We start from the raw sequence: 3,915 nt of genomic DNA, 5'->3' as shown, positions 1-3,915 counted from the left end.
GGGCTGGACTATTGGCTTGTAGCTATCCTCCATAAGGATTTTGTGCATACAAACAACTGGATTAATCCCTTTGATATCTTCTATTGTCCATCCCAAGGCTCCCTTGTGTGCTTTCAACACTTCAATCCATTTTTCTTCTTGTCCTGCAGTAAGAGAAGATGAAATAATTACTGGAAATAATTCTTTCTCAAGTTAAACATATTTTAAATGAGATGGGAGAACTTTGAGTTCAATTTTTGGTTGAACTCGTTCTGGTTGGATCTCCTCATCTTCAGAATCTTTTTCTAGTATTTCGGCTTCTCTTCTAATGATAGGATCATCATCTGGTGTTGTGCCAGATTTGGCCAAACATCTTTCCATTGAGTCTGGAATTAATTGATCATCTTTGAATTCATCTGTAAGATAATTAAGTATGTCAATCGAAAAACACGACGGTGACGTCTCATCTCCTGAAAATCTTAATATTTTTTTCATATAAAAAATGACTCTTTCTTCATCAACTCTCAAAATTAGTTGTCCTTGATGGACATCTATGATTGCTCTACCTGTGGCTAGAAATGGTCTACCCAAAATCCTTGGTTCATCAGGACATTCCTTCATTTTAAGTACTATAAAATCTATAGGGAAAACAAACTTATCTACTCTTACGAGCACATTTTCAATTATTCCCTTAGGTTTCTTAGTACTTTGATCTGCAAACTGAAGAGAAACACATATGTCTCTCATTTCACCAAGATTCAATTTTCTAAAGATAGAAAATGGCATCAAATTTATTGAAGTTCCAAAATCATAGAGTGCTTTTTCAAAATATACTCCTCCCAAAGTGCATGGAATTGTAAAACTACCTGGGTCACCAAATTTTTGTGGTAGCTTATTTTGAAGTATAGCACTACATTTTTCAGTAGGCATCACCACAGAAACTTCTTCCAATTTTCTCTTGCTTGACAAAATTTCTTTTAAAAATTTGGCATATGAAGGTATTTGCAATAAAGCATCAGTGAATGGAACATTGATGTGAATCTGTTTTAAAATCTCCAAAAATTTGGCAAATTGACTATCAAGATTTTCTCTTTTCATTTTTTGTGGAAAAGGGATTTTCATAGGGAGAGGATTCAATTTTTCAATATTCTTTTCTTCTTTTTTCTTGACTTCTTTCTTTTCAGATGGTTCAGTGGGTATTTCAACATTCTTACCGTTGTTTACCTGTTGTTCTGATTGGTCTACATAGGGTTCATCAAGCTCCTTACCTAACCGTAAGGTGATGGCCTTAAGATGCTCTTTTGGATTTTTCTCTGTATTGCTTGGTAGGGGACCCTGAATCTTTTCTGAAACAAGAGCTGCCAATTGGCTCAACTATATTTCTAGATTTTTGAGGGATGAATTTTGGCTCTCCATCTTTTCATCAGTGACCTTAATGTACTTATACAAAAGATCATCAAGACTTGAATGAACTTATTGAGGCCTTTGCTGATGTGGAGTTGCTTGCTGATAAGGTCTGAAGTTTGATTGACCATGGTTTGGATTCTGGTATCCGGGTGGACCTTGTATTTGTTACTTCTGGAAGCTTTGAGAGTTCTCTAGGCCATTTGGATTGCTCCATTGAAATCTTGGATACTTTTTTGCCATTGGACTCCCAAAAGGGTATGGTTTATAACCAGCAGAATGTACATGTTCATCATTATAATTGTTTTCTTGACATTTATGGTTCAGATGGTTTCCTCCACATATGTCACAAGCCTCAGATTGACTTGGTTGTGGTGTATTTACGTGAAAAGTTTCAAACTTTTGTGCCAAAGAAAAAATTTGCTGCGTTAGTGTATTTAAAGAATCAACCTGATTTACCTTAGCAGCCTTCTTGATGAATACACGCTCAGATGGCCATTCGATGGCATTCTCAGAAATCTCATTCAACAATTGCAATGCTTCCTTCGTGGTTTTTCCCATTACAGAACCTCCTGCATCTGCATCAATCACATTTCTAGAAGAGGGTTTTAACCTGTGATAAAAAATATACAACTGCATATGTTCAGGAATGTCATGGTGTGGGCATTTTCTTAACATTGCTTTTAATCTTTCCCAAGCTTGATAAACTGACTCAGTGTCAGTCTGCAAGAAATTAGAGATGTATTGTCATAACTTTGTGGTTTTAGCAGGGGGAAAATATTTGTTTAAAAATTTCTGAGTCATTTGATCCCATGTGGTGATGGAACCTTGTGAAAACTTCGCAACCAAGTCTTGGCATCTCTTTTTAAAGAGAAAGGAAATAGCCTTAACTTGATAGCTTCAGGAGGTACTCCATTATACTTAGCTGTTTCAACAAGTTCCAAAAAGTCAATTAAATGATTGTGTGGATCTTCACTTGCATCTCCAGTGAAGATATAAGATTGTTGAATTGTTTGAATCAGACCGGTCCCGATTTCAAAGTTGTTGGCTGCCACTGGAGGTTTTCTGACACTAGATTAACAGTTGAAGCGGTCAGGTCTAGCAAAATCCCTTAGGATTCTGTTTGCTGGCCTTGGTGCTACTTCATCAAACTGATCCTCCACATGAACTGGTGGTTGAATGTCTTCTACTTCTTGATTCTCCAAACCTTCACAAGCTATGCTTTGGGAAGATAATGCTTGTCCTTTTCTACGCAATCGAAGAGATCTTTCAATTTCAGGATCGTAATTGACCAACTCTTTTATAGAAGAGCGGGTCAAAAACTACTCAAAATTCTATAAAAAAAATTGAACTTAACTCCTAAAGTGGTAGTAGTAGTACTTAGAAGAAAGTAATTAAAAGAAAGTGATGAATAACAAGGACAACAAAGATTACAAAGATGACAAAAATAATAAGCGATTAAATAAAAATAGTAGTATGATATTATTATTATTATTATTAGTAATTATATTAGTACTAATTAGCAATAGATTTTATGAAAAAAAATATTAAATGAAATCAGTAAGTAGTAACAGTAACTAACGATGGAAAATAATAATATAATACTAATATACAATATAGTTACAAGTAGTACTAGTATTAATAATAGTGACTGCTATGCTATAATGATGATTAGAAAGATAAATGATAATAACACTTCTAGAAGATGTTAGTACGTGTAATAGTAAAAGTAATAGTAGTAATATTTAGTAAATACTGATAACAAAGATAATAATACTAATAGTAAGTTTCCAAATTAGTAACAAAATATTTAGTCTGAAGTAGACTTGTGCCAATCCCCAGCAACGGCGCCAAAAATGTGACGAGACCAATGTGCATAGGATTTTTCTGCTCGTACTCAGTCAAATTCTAGTATAGTTTATGATATCGTCCCACAGAGATTGGTTAATCTAGGCTACAGACTTTTAATATATTTACTACTATTTGAGAGAACCAAATTGATGAAATGTGAGTTTTAAAACTTGTTAATTAATTAAAACAAAACAAACAATTTTCGAAAGATTTATAATTTAAAAATAGTTGGGAATCGTTGAATTCACTTGATAATATTATTACAATAAAATCTCAATTTCCACGTGTATTTCTTTAAAGAATAATTGCTTATTGTTAATACAATTATATTTACTCACTAAGAAAAAGTCAATTAATAGCACTCCGTGAGGTTATGTCATTAATTGAGTTAAAACTAGTGACGATCAAACCGAAATATTTTCTTGCTTGAATTGTGTTAAAAGGTAGTAAAAACTTCGTGAGAATATTTTTACTAACAATCAGTAATCTTGCCTACAATAATTGCTCCGTGAGAATTAAAACTGAGACAAACAAGATTACAAATTTGAAATAAGAGTTTTACAAAAAATTATTCTCACTCTACTATTTTATTCATTGGTTATTATATATTAGCTTTGCTCCGTGAGAATTAAAAAAAATTAATATAAGAATAACTTAAATAAAATATGTAGAAGTGATAAT

The 3,915-nt window shown here is 33.0% G+C and overlaps 1 non-coding gene across 1 annotated transcript; it reads left to right on the top strand.

The window, feature by feature from the left end:
- Positions 1-2,032: 2,032 nt before the first annotated feature.
- Positions 2,033-2,139, top strand: LOC138872231 (small nucleolar RNA R71). Its single transcript, XR_011400699.1, has one exon. It is a non-coding gene; the product is annotated as a small nucleolar RNA R71 (small nucleolar RNA).
- The last annotated feature ends 1,776 nt before the right edge of the window (positions 2,140-3,915 follow it).

This window comes from Nicotiana sylvestris, chromosome 6 (assembly GCF_000393655.2).
Source record: "Nicotiana sylvestris chromosome 6, ASM39365v2, whole genome shotgun sequence".
NCBI lineage: Eukaryota > Viridiplantae > Streptophyta > Magnoliopsida > Solanales > Solanaceae > Nicotiana > Nicotiana sylvestris.
Note: the sequence above shows the minus strand (reverse complement) of the source record. Positions and strands in the feature narration are given on the sequence as shown.